Genomic DNA, 15,985 nt, shown 5'->3' with positions numbered 1-15,985 from the left:
CGAAGTGGTAACATTATAACTTGAAAAATATGTTTTTAATTGCAATATTGTAACCATTGCTTATAATTAATACTCTACATAAATTTTAAAACCTTAGTAACGGGTATGGGGTACCAATAAGTAAAAATAAGTTCTTTTCGTCAGTTTTACTCTCGTAATGCAACTGCTTTTAAAATATATAAGTACATGAGATGCAAAAAAAAATTGCAATATTTCTTCTTTGATAGCTACCGCCACACGCTACATGGGAGAACGACCTTACGACCCACATGGTATTAAGTGGTTACTGGCTATCCCATCCTTCCAACAAGAATTCACAGCAGAAATAGGCAAGTTGGTGATAAATACGTATAAGGGCTCACAACACGTCCGACTGCGAGTAGAAAAGCTCAACTTTAAAACGTTTAAGAACGTGTAACTTTCTGTTAATATTTAAGAGGGCTTGTAAAATAAAATATAGTGTAAAATTTCAAGTACCAACCTTTCTTCAAACGGAATGTAACAAAGTAGTTAGGTAGTCTAGATGGTCTGTAAAAGTATTTACGGAAAGCAAACGTGCCTTCAGCCCTGTGCCGGGGTCTCGTATATTGTTATGTCCTTTAAACCAGAGGTAGCTGTTGTACAACAAAACTCATTACTTGGCGACATTCGTGGGCGTAGCACCAGGTAACTCGGGTTAACTCGCATTCGTGCTTGACGTTATCCACAAGAGAAAGCGATTTTTAAATTGTTCGCATACCAAAAATCAATTATTACTGATATAAGAACGATTGTGTAGTATATATTCTGTAGTTAAAAGCAAAATGAAATAATATAAAAAACATGTAACTATATTTTTTTTATTGCCCTTGTAGGCAGACGAGCATGCGGCCCGTTAGGCGTTTATATTAAAATATTCTATAATGCATTTTATTCACTAATCAATAATGACTAATAAAATAATGATTGTTTATAAATAACTGCTTTAGTTACTAAGCCAATAGAATTGAAGTAAATAAACAAAATCCCTACAAAAGAGAGATCAGAGACTGCTAAACATTCTTGGCAATTTAATAAAATGGCCTAATTCGATGATAAAATTCTCCAGATCAGACCTTTATCAACAAACTGCTAGACCACAAGGTAATAAATATAAAATCTATGTCTTTGAAATAAAAAATTTTTTTTTTATTCCAAAGTAGGCGTTAGCTACCACAACATTCAAATGTCGATGAATAACGCCTCAGTCATCCATGGCCACTAAAACTGTAACTGTAACTGTGTAAGTATTCCAAAGCTTGGAAATAATAAGAGGAAAATACGAAGCGATATTAAACCGTGAAAGTAGTGTTAATTGTCAGCGACTCGCAAAATCAGTTAAAAAAAACCGGACCATTATTTACATAACCAGGATATAAATATTTTAATAAGGAAACCCATATACTGGCAAACGGCATAAGAGGAATTTGGTTACACTATTGAAGACTAAGCCACTTGGCTAGTATTATCAATATTTTCATTCCTTTAGTCTAATTTTCAAAAGTTTATCACTTGCACCCCCTCGTTACTGGCCTTAGGAGATTAGCAAACGGGGCCAACTTGCTCAGTACACTAGGATAAGCTAGGCCACTAAACTCTATTTCTTATGTACCCTAACTAAGTACTTTGTAAAGTATAATTAAGAGTTGGCTCTTATTAAGGGATTTTGGCGTAGAATTTTGTAACTGAGGATATGTGTTTATCTGTATAGTTCTGATCATTGTAAATGTTAACGTGATTTAAGTCGTAGTAGAAGATTTATGGTTTAGCTGTTTAACGTCTATCAGACCAGGAGTTCGATTCTGTGCAAGCAGTTTTAGAGAAATTGTTAGAGATCATTTTTTAATCCGAAAGTAGAAGTTATTCAAATGACAGAAACAACAAAAACTAAAATTACTGTTGCATCAATAAATTAATTGGCATATTTGACTCCTAAATCCAGAACGATCGTAATTGAATAATTAAGTTTATGTGACGGGTTATTGCTGTAATTTTGTTAATCTCAGATATATCAGCAATATTACATATAAGCGCCATGATCACCGTGAGACTGAAGACTGTGGAACCCTTTTGTGGAGTTTTTGGAACGAAGTTCCTTATGCGACGATGCAGAGGGGTACCCTAACCGGGAAAAAACGTCCGTAACGTAAGATTTTTATTAGTAATGCACACAGTGTACGACTTAACTTTGTAATAACGTACAAATTTTTTTTTTTTTTTATTATTAAAAATGTATACCCGAATAATTATTTTCTTTATATCTCGAATAGAACTTAAAATTAATATTTTTATATTAAGGAACTTCGTTCCTATCCGATGTCCCACGACACCACACATCTTTTTATTATTTATGAAAATTAATGAATCTTCGATTTCAATACTCACGGTTTCATATTATTGAAAATTCAATACATAGTAAAGACTATAAGATAGTGTACTTAATATTGTGGAATAAAAAAAAAAACATTTTCAAAAGAAGAATAAATATAACAACTCTATCCGGTGGAGTTAACGAGCTTTTAATATTACCATTAAACTGTCACATACTACGACTTATTAGTCAGTTTTCTGTTGTAAACCGTTCACTTAAGTAGAATTGCAATGGAAATGACTAGTCCGAGAATTCTGAGACATACATATTTAATACTCGTTTACAATCTTGAATGACATTTTTGACATTTGAAAAGGAACAAAATTAAATGAATTCGCAGAAATACACATCTCTGATGGTTTTGAATTAATAATGAATTGTTTCAGTTCAGAGTCAGAACAAGAAATACGTTTCAAAATTACCAGTTTAGAATAATTAGTATAAGCTCTATCACTGCATGGTATAAAATAGAGTTGTTTTTTTTTAGTTATTGGTGGAAGGGCTTCTTTTGTACAGTAAAATTGTAACTCAGACCTCAAGTCTCAAGATGGGTGGCGGCATTAACATTGCGATGTATATTGACTTAGGTAATTAAACACCAGAATTTATTTTCATTTTTTGAATTACTTATTTCATCAAGTTTTTTTTAATGATCACATGTTTTAGAATTTGATTGTACTGAGAATTTGCTTAATTTAGGACACGTAAATATATTTTTTATCTCTTTAATGTCTGGAGAACGCGTAAGGAGTTTGCTGTAACAAAAAAGTTTTACATGTCTAATTTCCTTTTGACCTGAAGAGCTTGTACGAAATATCAAATTCAAACAGACAATTTCTCGAGATATTCTAATTTATCGTTTCCCAGTACGCCGCTCTACGAATTTCGATTACCAAAATCGCTACGTAATAATCGGATTACTTACCGTAATCTACTTCGGATGCCAAAATCTTAAGGCTGAGCTTCAAAACAAAAAGAGGCAGCATTTTTAAATCGGTACGTTAACTTATACATTAACAAGTCGTATTGTTTTATTAGTAATTCACAATATTATTAATTCGATAAACACAAATATTATTTTGTTTTATTAAGGTAAAAGCACTAATGCTAGACACTTTAAGGACAAATCAAACTTCATTCTCAGTTATGAAATGTATTTATCAAATATTATATTAAATCTTTTTTTTTACTGTTAGAGCAACATTTAGAGATAAATTTTTTCATATAAAATATTTCAATACTGTTGTAGTTTCTACAAAAAATTACAAACTTGTTAGTTTTGCCATAGACACTAAAAGATGACAGCATCGAAAATCAAATCCACCAAAAATTGACATCAGTTGGCACTAATAATAGACACGACTTTAACGTTAGTTTTATTATAAACAATTATAATCAATCTTAAGATCATCAACTATTTTCTTAACGCTATCTTGTAAATTATCTTTTCCTATTGGAAACCCTTGTTTGACCATAGCTTTTACCCATGTTACGAGTATTTTTTCTATATATTCGGTTAAATAACAACTTCTTCCTATTTTACGCATAGTAGGTGTCTTTCCCTTGACTTTATTTAATAAAGTTACTCGTGGAACTCCAAATTTCTTTGCCGCAGTAGCTGTCGGAACGCCCCGCCTCATACCCTGGACCAGGAAGGTCAAGTACTTGGGAGTCACCCTGGATGCATCCATGACATTCCGCCCACATATAAAATCAGTCCGCGACCGTGCCGCTTTTATTCTCGGCAGACTCTACCCCATGATCTGTAAGCGGAGTAAAATGTCCCTTCGGAACAAGGTGACACTTTACAAAGCTTACATAAGGCCGGTCATGACTTACGCGAGTGTGGTGTTTGCTCACGCGGCCCGCACACACATAGACACCCTCCAATCCCTACAATCTTGTTTTTGCATGTTAGCAGTCGGAGCCCCGTGGTTCGTGAGGAGCGTCGACTTACAAGACGACTTGGACCTCGAACCGATCAGAAAATACATGAAGTCCGCGTCGGAACGTTACTTCGATAAGGCAATGCGTCATGGTAATCGCCTTATCGTTGCCGCCGCTGACTACTCCCCGAATCCTGACCACGCAGGAGCCAGTCACCGTCGTCGCCCTAGACACCTCCTTACGGATCCATCAGATCCAATAACCCTTGCATTAGACGCCTTCCGCTTTAACACTAGGAGTAGAGATCCCGGTAATCGTACTCGTCGAACTCGGCAAAGAGTTCGACGTGCAACCTAACCTAAGCATCAGCCCGTTGAGTTTCTCGCCGGATCTTCTCAGCGGGTCGCGATCCCGATCCGGTAGTAGATTCATTCGCGAAGCAGCTACTCTTGAGTTGTTAGGTCTCCCTTGGAGGCGCTCGGGTAGCTGTTAGCAAATTCCGCCCCTTCTGTCCTTATGAAACTGGAAAGGCCTCAGGGCCACCAGTAAACCCTCAAACATATACATTCTTTTATGGCTTCTTCAATATTGGCTTCAGAGTATTGAAACATCTGACCCTTTACTGGCGGCATCGTGCTCGAAACTTAAGCTGAAATTAGTTGATACTAATAGTTGACATCTGGTATACCCTAATAGTTGACACTGTCTTCGTTTAGTTAGACTCGTGCAAAATGAACGAAACTCAGATTGAAACTTTTGTTTTACAACATAAAGGCTGAATTTGAAGAAAATTAAGCTAACAAATTCAGTTCGATGTAACCCTAGTAGAAGACACACGTGTCATCTTTTAGGTTTTGATTCATTTTTGGTACTAATAGTAAACACCACTTAAAATTTGTACAAAAACAAACCAAAATAACAAGGAAATGGTCCTAATAAATCAATAATTTCATACATTTATAATATCGAAACCAACAGTAGCCAATAATTATAAAAATATAAGACAAAATCACACCTGTTAAAAGTCAGATGGCTTAAGGAAAACGCTAAGAATTACGCGCAAAACGTCAACCTGCTCACATTGTTTGTTGTCAACTGATGCCATTTTGAAATTTGCTTCTAACACTGTACGCAAGCTTTTGAGAATGTATCATAGATGGTACTAGGTGTCTTTAACATCAATAGCAATGTTATTTAAGTGTTTAGTTTCCTTATTAGAATATATATTTTTTTAAAGTGTCATCTTTTAGTTCAATGTCCAGCATTAGTGCTTTTACCTTAGTAATTCACAATATTATTAATTCGATAAACACAAATATTATTTTGTTTTATTAGTAATCCACAATATTATTAATTCGATAAACACAAATATTATTTTGTTTTATTAGTAATCCACAATATTATTAATTCGATAAACACAAATATTATTATTCGGTATACGAGCAAATAAGGTCTTTTTTTTATTGCTTTTATGAGAGGTCACGAGGCATGACGAGCTCACAGCCCACCTGGTGTTAAGTGGTTACTGGAGCCCATAGACATCTACAACATAGTTACAACGGCTGCCCCACCCTTCAAACCGAAACGCATTATTGCTTACTACAAGAGGTCCTACCAGCAGTGAAATTTTATCGTGTGAGCGTCTGATAGAATTTGAAAGTCCTGTTTTGATGGTTAATATAGGTAGAAAAGCTCACCCGATGCTAAGCGTGTGGCTGATATTTAACGTTAACGTAAATACCCCCATACCTTGAGGCATCATATCGAACTCTCAATTGATTGGAGACGACAGCTGCCCGACCCAACAAATCCCATTATTGCTGAGTGGCATAACAATCAGGATAGTAGTACACTTTAGCAGACTCGCAATATGCATGACTACTAGTACCTAACACTATAGGTATAAAATGGCTGAAATTGAAAGACAATAATCTGCTACATTTTTGTTTAAATTATAAGTTGAATTAATTTTTTTTCGCTTCTTCAATGTTCGAGTTTTCTTGAATTGGATTGGACGACACGATTTTGGGCTGTATTCGAAATTTAAAATAAGTTAATTTAAAACCAGTTGGAAGATTATGTTAGAGGCTATCTGAAAAAATTTGAGTGTCATGGCCTACGATATCTTGGAACGGAATAGCAAACTGTACGTCGCTAAGTCCCCAGCATACCTTTTGATCAATACCCAGACAGACACTTATCACAAATATCTTTTGATTTTAAAAATCTGATGTATATTATTGTGTGATTGTTTGGAAATGAACAGCTTTGTCAACATTCTGACCAACATTTAATCACACATCTATATATATAAAAATAAATTGCTGTTCGTTAGTCTCGATAAAACTCGAGAACGGCAGGATCGATTTGACTAATTTTGATCTTAAATTACTTGTGGGAGTCCAGAGAAGGTTTGAAAGGTAGATAAATATGAAAATGCTCGGAATAAAATAAAAATAACAATTTTGTTTTTCCTTTGATGTGTCCCCGGTCGGACGGATTCCTTTTGTTTTAAGTTTATTTTATACAAAAGCTTAGGTCTTTTATTTATCGATTGAGGCAGTACGAAGTCTGCCGGGTCAGCTAGTACTGAATAAAAAGACGAGTAGAGTTAAGTTTCAGTTAATAAACATACGCAATCTAGACATTATCAGTACGAGATGGCGATAAACAATAAATCTTGGACTTTTATGTCAAATAAAAACATTAATGTCTATAATAATATAAACAAGGAAAGTTATAAATAACTTCAATTATTTCGAAACTTGGGTAATTTAGCTCCATTTAGCGGTTCAAAAGCGAAATTTTCTCTTCAAGAGCGTCATTATAAAATGATTTTTTTTACGAAAACTCTTTTAATAGTCCTTAATTTATTCCGTAAATTAGCTAAAGTTTTGAATCTATTTACAGTCAGCTACAACATTAGTTTGTATACTGAATAGGGTACAGCTTGTTTACTGGTGGTAGGACCTCTAGTGAGTCCGCACGGGTAGGTACCATCACCCTGCTCATTTCTACCGTGAAGCAGTAATGCGTTTCGGTTTGAAGGGTGGAGCAGCCGTCGTAACTCTACTGAGACCTTAGAACTTATATCTCAAGGTGGGTGGCGCATTTACGTCGTAGATGTCTATGGGCTCCAGTAACCACTTAACACCAGGTGGGCTGTGAGCTCGTCCACCCATCAACGCAATAAAAAAAAAAGGTAATTAAAAAATAGTTTTTTTTTTCAATCTCGTTTACAATTTCATTTCTCTTCGTACTGTTAAGCATTACATTTTTTTACATACTGCTAACCAAGAATAATAAAATAAGTACATATCAGTTAACAAATGTAGGTACAATAATACAAACTAAATATCGTAAATCTTCTGTCATTTTACGCGGTTTCTTTTTTTAAGAAATTTATCTTTTTCAATTGGATAAATGACTTCCCGAGTAGGTTGTCTAAATTCGATTTTTGATTTTGAATCACTTTTTAAAAAGACTTTGTACATACAACGCATTGTAATAACATTTTACAACAGCAAGGAGATATTGTATTGTAAGGGCGTTGCATTCCAGCTGTAATTAGCTTAAAATCCTCAAAGCATATGCTGTGCAGGTGATGGGAAACCACCTGTCGTAATTTCATTGGTACGCGAAACTCAATACTGCCACTCGGTTCTTTTTATAAAATTCGCAACCCGATAACTCATGTGACCACGACACGACAGATGAGCTACTCGCAGCCTATAGGATTACAATTTAACCCGTACCTACCTATTCGATAAAAGAAAACAAACGGGCACGAACAAAACCATTTGTGTAACTATACTGAGACCTTAGAACTTATCTCAAGGTGAGTGGCACATTTACGTTGTAGATGTCTATGGGCTCCAGTAACCACTTAACACCAGGTGGACTGTGAGCTCGTCCACCCACCAAAGCAATAATTAAAAAAAAAGTTGTATTGGATATTCTACGAGTATACAACTTATAAGGAAACAATTATATTTTTCCAGAACATTCTTCCGCTAAATAAAAGTTGTTGTTGTCGAGCGTTATTAAAACATTGTTTCTGCGCGTCACCTTCCCAAATTTTTAACGACTTTCGGTTAGTTGTTTTAGTCCATCGAAAATGGCAGTCGTTCGTTTTGAACAAGTCCAGAACTAAGTAGAGAGAAATAAGTGCTACATTACAGATCCAAGTTACAATTTGTGTTAAATGAGACATATGTCACTTCCGTATTGTGTACAAAGTAAATTGTTTTTTTTTTTAATTGTCAGTATTTTAGTTCTTGTTGTACTAATGTCTACGTAATAATACGCAATTTTTGGACATTTCGACTAATAAGGCTATTTTACTAATAAAATTTTGGTATTAAAAGAAAAAAAGTAGTCATGCTGATTTAACATAGCAGATATTGATGTTACGATTATTGATAAACGATTTTTATGACGTGGTTATTCTAAATTAGTTTAAATTGCTTTTGGTATAGTTTTACGGTTTGCATTTTTAATGTAACTAAGGTGTTAAATGTACGCTTAAATCGTTTTTTAATTTATTTTAGCAGTGTGTAAATTATTATTGTCGTAATTAATTTCATTTATTCTTTAATCTTAATAATTTTTATAACCGAAACATTATAAAATACATACAACGGAAATTATTAAAATAATTCGGCTATCATAAAAAATATTTTAAAGTTCGATTGACATCGACAATTCATCGGGTAACTAGCTCATCGTTCTCGACGCCCATGTGTCGCACGTGTTTGGAAAAGAAAAGAGGAAAACTTTCATTTTTACGCCGCCTAACGGATTCAATATCGACGCGGCTTGAATGAGCTCGAGGGTGGAAAAAAATCGTTAATCATCCTTTGTTGGAATTTTGTTACGACCTAACTCGTTGCTCGCTTGTTTGGCCTACCATTTTTCCTTTTGAATGCCGAAAGTGGGGCCTGTTCTTGACGAATTGTTTTCATGGGAAAACAAAAGGGAAAAGAGATTTAAGCGGGCAGTGAGTAAATGATTTTTTCCTCTCCCGGTATTTATCTTTTAATTTCATGTTAAAGATTCCTCGAGAGACTCGTGATTAACATATTTGCAGAAGGGCGGTAGCCATTGCGATATATAATACAGAATCTTTAATATTGTAGACATTATCGAAAGTTTTATTCAGATCGTCAATATAAATATTAACAACAAAAAAATAACTGCTAATAAAAAAAACTTTAATGGGTCTTTTAAACCAATACTCTGGTATTTTAAGAAGCTACATTCAGATAAATTTTCAGATTTAATAAAAATCAATAAAAAACATTCTAAAGCTTGGTATTTCTTCTCAATACTAAGACTAATTAAACCAAAATATTTACAATATACTGTCAGGCAAGTAATGAAATTAATAGCTTATAATATACCTTGCCTGATTCCAGTCTTTGCGACGGCCACTCATTTTCTATAGATAATAAGAGCGACGAAATATGATCTTTGTCTGTGTGTGAAATGCTAACAACCAATTTAAAAAAATCTAGTCGTATCGAAGGCACTACAGGTATTGCTATCTACTCTTTCATTGGTTCATTCGGCCACGCACACATGCTTAAAGTTCATACCTCGCTATTATTGTAGTATTACATGAATCTTTCTTGTACTTGTCACCATTGATAGAGCCGTCAAACTAGTTTTCTGAGGCCTGCGGTATCGATAGCTTTTATATTGCGGTGACTGAAGAATTGATATACTGCTTCCATAGTTCACTTTACAATAGGTATTGTATCCCGAAAATTTCTTTAGTACAGGGTGTTTTCTACTTCATATTTTTAATTTTAGTTTAATCTTAGTGTTATCAACCGGTTTTCGAGAGTCTTACAAATAATTTAAACTACTATTACGGCTTTTACGCTTTTATTGTTGTTAAATAATATAATTTCTGTCGTGTCTAAAATACTTTAAAATTTTCGTAGTCACTGACGACTATGATGTTGTTTGTTCGTCCACATTTGAATATTATGCTAACTACGGTGTATTTTTGTAAAATCAATTTTTAGTTAGGTTTTTTAATTTATTAATAATTTATCTTTTTTATTTACTTTTTTTTCACAAAAAATTGTTAAATTATATACATATATAAAATTGAGGTATCCATTCATGCGTGCTCACAAAAGGCCTTAACACAGTAATTATGTTATTCATCCATAATGGAAGGCGTTCAAGAATATCTGATTACTTACCATAATCTACTTCGGATGCCAAAATCTTAAGGCTGAGCTTCAAAACAAAAAGAGGCAGTTTTTTAATTTATTAATAATTTATCTTTTTTATTTACTTTTTTTTTCACAAAAAAATGTTAAATTATATACATATATAAAATTGGGGTATCTATTCATGCGTGCTCACAAAAGGCCTTAACACAGTAATTATGTTATTCATCCATAATGGAAGGCGTTCAAGAATATCTGGTAATCACATCATGAAACCATGGTTTTGTCGCAAGACTACGAGTTCATCGAGTGTCTTATTCATTAAGCCCTCGGCGTGAAACTAATCTCCAAATATACAATATAATTTAATATAATAAGTAAACACGGGAAAATGCTCAAAGCTGCAATAATTCCGAAGTCAAGCTCGCAATAGCGTGCCTAACGTTCGAAACCTCCTTATTAAAACTTATTGTTATGTATGAAAATGTTTCCGAGTATCGCATGCCCGTGGCGGACCATTACCAAGATTTATATATGAGATTTGTTAATCGTTCGCTAATGCGATTAATTTGAAAGTCACTTGTGTGCCGGAGTTAGGAAATGTGGCTGCCGTTTCGTAATATTTTTTTAACTCGTTGGAAGAATTTTGAATTTTGATGAACACTAATTATAATTTGCGTAAAGGACCTCTTGTGAGTCCGTGCGAGTAGGTACCACCGCCCTGCCCATTCCTACCGTGGAGCAGTAATGCGTTTCGGTTTGAAGGGTGGGGCAGCCGTTGTAACTATACTTGAGACCTTAGAACTTATATCTCAAGATGGGTGGCGCATTTACGTCGTAGATGTCTATGGGTTCCAGTAACCACTTAACACCAGGTGGGCTGTGAGCTCGTAGACCCATCTAGAGTTATAACGTGATATACACAGCAGTAGACAGACAGTAAACGGTCAACACGAACATTTAAAATTGTCATGAACGCTGTTTTGTAAAATATATTGCTTTTTTTTATAAATCGTACATTAATGTAAGTAAGCGTAAGTGAATTGCAAATGTAATACATTTATAAGAAATTCTATTTGGACTTTAGATTTTATATATTTTCGCTCTATTTTATGAGTTCTTCATGCATCTTCAGCCGCTGCTATTATTGTAATACATATAAATGTAGAATACGTATCGCAGCGCATAAAATAAAAGTTAAAATGTTCCAAAATAAAATAATTAACACTTTTATTACACACGTCTTGCTCATTTTTCAACCGTCTTCGCCATCTACCAATTCTCTGTCATTCTATCTGTCATTCTCTTCTCCCTTTCTTTCCGTTTTCTCTCCCTCACATCTTAACGCTCCGTTCCACACTATTTTCATACGTTCCGTTCTTACCAATCCTACATTAATATATATTTAAAATTTATTACTCTTGCGTTGTGCCAAAATAGAACCGAAAATAAATTGCAAACTCGAATCTTATCTTCAACCCGACCACGGCTTCGTCACCAAACAACATAAATATAAACAGAACAAACATTCGTTCACAAAAATAATCTCCCGAACACGGTTAACAATTAGTTGACAAACAAATAGCTTTACGGTCGTAGGTTATCGTGATTCCCCTCCGGTTTACACAGCATTGTCGGTACAAATCAACGTTGAATAAATACTACAGCGGCTCCGATATGCCAGATTTCCGTGGACTCATTTTGATAATTGATTCAAAAGCGTCAGCGTTTTTCACAGCGTATCTCTTCTACACCTTTGAAGGTAAAGCGGATGTATTTTCGCTATCGTTCGGAATGTTTTTTTTTATTGCCCTTGTAGGCAGACTAGCATACGGCCCACCTGGTGGTGAGTGGTTACCGTCGCCCATGGACTTCAGCAATGCCAGGGGCAGAGCCAAGCCGCTGCCTACCAAATGTCATGTCTGTCAGAAGCTTGAAGAAGATAGATAGAATTAGTATTTTCGAGCCACATAAAAACCAATAAAACGAGAGAGCTTCATCTTGACTTTAAAACATAATTAATGTTGCCGTATCAAACAATTGTGAAACACAGAACATCAAGAAGTGTTTCTTTTTTTTGGGCGTGAAGAAACCTTTAAATGCAACCGCTGCTTTTGAGCCGATTGGGTGACAATGTGACAGAGGAACTATCTAGAGTTTATCAGTCGTTCTATGATCTGTGGTCGTACGATACCCAAGCGTCCGATTCCAGACTGAATGAGATCATGATGGGTACAACGCACGCATCTTAATTGTTTTGTCGCAAAAAAAAGCCATGCAAAGCGTTTTCCTTAACCTGTTGCGTTGAAACCAAAACAATAATTACGGACGTACATATTATGTTCTAATTAAATTTAAGCAAACACTTTTTAAAAACAAGTGTATTGACAATTAAGAATTGACCAAATATATCAAGGTGAGAGTTCATCTTACTACTACTTAGTACTTCACAACAACTTAATTTGTGCCCTAGCTTTTGCCCGCGACTCCGTCCACGTGGAATAGTTACTTTGGCATAACGCTAAATTTTACCCCCCCCCCCCCCTTTACGTAGAAAGAAAATATTTTTGAATTATAAAATGCTAAGGAACTGCTTAACCCCGATTTTGAAATATTTTTATTGGTGCTCTTGCCTTAGCCCACAGCCTTCCTCAATAAATGGGCTATCTAACACTGAAATAATTTTTCAAATCGAACCAGTAGTTCCTGAGATTAGCGCGTTCAAACAAACAAACTCTTCTGCTTTATAATATTAGTATAGAAGATTTAACTATTTTATTGTATTGTATATATATATATCGACGCTTGAAAGGAAAACGTGACTAAGCAACAATAACTGCTTTGTGTACATAAATGATAGGCACTAATCATAATCGTTGCGCAAAAAAATATATTTCTAGTTCTATTAAAATCATTTCAACCCTATAGCTAGGCTTCGTTTAAATAGATTTTTTTTCAGGTATTTCAATTTTAAATTAGTCTACTGTAAAGTTCACGCAATGTCGCTTAGTCACGTTTGCCTTTCAAGCGTCGATATATACTCATCAAATACTCTCAAATTCTAACCAAAGATTATTAATATAGCATCTCGCGTCTTGGGCCAAGCATCGAAGCGCAACTGTGTCAACACTGTCGAGATAATTCGAATACTCAATGAGGAATGTGTTTTCTTATCTGAAGGTTCGCGAGCCGACCGTTCGGGCTCTTTGATGAACTTGTAACGAGCTTCGGTAGTACATTGCGCGTTTCAAGTTTCCAACTTTTAGGTATCCGACTCGAAGTAACGATTCAAAGTTTTGTAAGTCGCGTTAAGTAACGTACGGACTTGTAAGATCATTTTCTAAATGTTTTCGTTCGCGAATCCTTGGGAATTTGAAAAACAGTTTTTCGTGATGGCATTCCATTCGATGAATTGCATAAAGTTGCATTAAAAAGGTATTTAAATTCAAATTACTTGGATAAGAACTATAAAGAAACATTATTGTTTTGGAACGAAGTTCCTTATGGGACGATGCGGAGGGGTACCCTAACCGGGAAAAAAGTCCGTAACGTAAGATTTTTATTAGTAATGCACACAGTATACGACTTAACTTTGTAATAACGTACAAATTAGTAATGCACACAGTGTACGACTTAACTTTGTAATAGCGTACAATTTTTTTTTTTTTATCATTCATTGACCACGATCTCAGAGCGTTCGTTTACCCAATGCACTAACTCTTATGCAAACAACCGTGAATGAAGTGTACCACAATAAGTTTGCACGTTACCGAATGACCGTGGGTTGTTGCGAAACCTCCAGTTTTATTTTCTTTATACCTCGAATAGAACTTAAATCTACCTTTTAAACCTTCTCTGGACTTCCACAAATAATTGAAGACAAAAATTAGCCAAATCGCTCCAGCTAACCAACAGCAATTCATTTTTATATACATACTAGCGGCCCGTTTCGGCTTCGCTCGGGTCTTTAACAAAAATTTAAAAATAAAAAATTATAATACGCACACATTAACCCTTATATTTGCCTCAGATCTCTAAAAGTAGAAAATTGTTTTTATCTATTTTTTTTATATTATTATTTTTCTAATTATCGTAAAAAGATCATACATACAAAACAAAAGCCATTGAGTTTATTGAGTTAGAGCTTCCTTGTACTGGTTGAGCCCTTGCTCGCCCACCTGTCCTTGTGAAACTGGAAAGGCCTCCGGGCCACCAGTAAGCCCACAATTATAAAAAAGCTTGCAATTATAAATTATAAAAAACGATATTTGACGATGTTTTCTTTTTTTTAAATAAATGAACACTTATTGTGGCATCACTATAATAGTCAGACATGTGCTGCCGCTACACTTTTTGTAAATAATAATGTGTTTTACAAAGTCATAGTACATTTTTTTATTCTATCATCAATAGTTTTCGCAGGGCACGCGATGTAAAGAATATTTTAGGTAATTTTTGTACACCTTGCGTTACATCATTGGAGTTTTAGTAAGGATCCCAAATTAAAAAAACAATTATAGCCTATGTCACTCGGGAATAGTGTAGCTTCCAAACAGTGAAAGAATTTTTAAAATCGGTTCAGTAGTTTCGGAGCCTATTCAATACAAACAAACAAACAAATGTTTCCTCTTTATAATATTAGTATAGATATAAGATAAAAATAGAAATATAGAAATCAATTTTTTAGTACTTAACGTAATTGTCAATGCGGTAAGTAGGTACCGCTCAGGTAGTAGCGTGTGTCGGCATCGCTTTGAACCTCGATAGGGGCGTCGACCCCGACGTATCAAGGCAGCTCAGGTGAAATGTATTGAGTGGACGACTGTCTTGGATTCTAAGTGGCTTTCAAACTTTCATAAACTTTGATATTAGTAAGTGTAGTATAAACATGCATTTTATCTGTACAAGAACATAGTTGATACTCGTATATTTAAAAAAAAAATTAGTAATCGAATCATGCTGTACCTACACCATATATTGGTTGCTATTAAATCTAATACGTTTTAAAAAATGAAAACGGAACCTTTAGAATATTTTGTTCACTAACGCAAATAACAAGAGTGTTAATTGCATTATGGAATACGGTTTCAGCCAAACTATTTTCAATTATAAAATTCAGTTAGTGCCATTTATGCTATCGATATCTTTCATAAAAGCAAAGGGATTTAAAAAAAAAATTGATGGCGGTATCGTGAATGGAAAAATTTAAAAAATAGCGCTCAACGTTGCCATAGCTATTAAATCTAATACGTTTTAAAAAATGAAAACGGAACCTTTAGAATATTTTGTTCACTAACGCAAATAACAAGAGTGCTAATTTCATTATGGAATATGGTTTCAGCCAAACTATTTTCAATTATAAAATTCAGTTAGTGGCGTTTATGCTATTGATATCCTTCATAAAAGCAAAAGGATTAAAAAAAAAAATTGATAGCGGTATCGTGAATGGAAAAATTTAAAAAATAGCGCTCAACGTTGCCATTGCTATTAAATCTAATACGTTTTGAAAAACGAAAACGGAACC

The 15,985-nt window shown here is 34.5% G+C and overlaps 1 protein-coding gene and 1 long non-coding RNA gene across 24 annotated transcripts in view; one reads left to right on the top strand and one right to left on the bottom strand.

The window, feature by feature from the left end:
- LOC101747205 (uncharacterized) overlaps positions 1-15,985 on the top strand; it is a 143,647-nt gene that overhangs the window by 12,181 nt on the left and 115,481 nt on the right. The gene's annotated exons all lie outside the window — the stretch shown is intronic.
- LOC134199320 (uncharacterized) lies at positions 3,527-5,554 on the bottom strand. Its single transcript, XR_009973763.1, has 2 exons — positions 5,292-5,554; positions 3,527-4,925 (listed from the first exon to the last, which is right to left on the bottom strand). It is a non-coding gene; the product is annotated as an uncharacterized LOC134199320 (long non-coding RNA).

The sequence above is a fragment of the Bombyx mori genome, chromosome 9 (assembly GCF_030269925.1).
Source record: "Bombyx mori chromosome 9, ASM3026992v2".
Classification (NCBI taxonomy): Eukaryota; Metazoa; Arthropoda; class Insecta; order Lepidoptera; family Bombycidae; genus Bombyx; species Bombyx mori.
The sequence above is the reverse complement of the archived record's forward strand: the minus strand, read 5'-3'. Positions and strand labels throughout refer to the sequence as shown.